At 55.6% G+C, this 270-nt stretch overlaps 1 protein-coding gene across 1 annotated transcript in view; it reads left to right on the top strand.

Moving 5' to 3' along the window:
* Positions 1 to 26: 26 nt before the first annotated feature.
* LOC109961227 (interferon regulatory factor 4) overlaps positions 27 to 270 on the top strand; it is a 6,382-nt gene continuing 6,138 nt past the window's right edge. Inside the window, exon 1 of the mRNA XM_020601901.1 lies at positions 27 to 168. The gene's annotated coding sequence lies outside the window, so the exon portion shown is untranslated. The remainder of the gene's footprint in view (positions 169 to 270) is intronic.

Raw genomic sequence — 270 nt, 5'->3', positions numbered from 1 at the left:
GAGAGAGAGGCCAGCGGAGGCAGCAGGTGCATCCTCCTCAGCATCCCCGGCTGTCTCCGCCCTCCGGCCGCTCTCGATAGGCTGGAGGATTTAAGCGGGCGCGCCGTAATGATGAGGGCTCTCTGAGAGTGACTGATTTCAAAACTTGACGGGTTTCGAGTTTCAAAGGTAAGACCACTTGTCTGCAGGTCTGGGCGCTGTTTAAAGAGCGCACATTACTGCCAAGTTAGTCTGCGTGGGACACCAGGGGGTTAACCTTTAGTGACTTTA

The sequence above is a fragment of the Monopterus albus genome, unplaced genomic scaffold, assembly GCF_001952655.1.
Source record: "Monopterus albus unplaced genomic scaffold, M_albus_1.0 scaffold53.1, whole genome shotgun sequence".
Classification (NCBI taxonomy): domain Eukaryota; kingdom Metazoa; phylum Chordata; class Actinopteri; order Synbranchiformes; family Synbranchidae; genus Monopterus; species Monopterus albus.
Note: the sequence above shows the minus strand (reverse complement) of the source record. Positions and strands in the feature narration are given on the sequence as shown.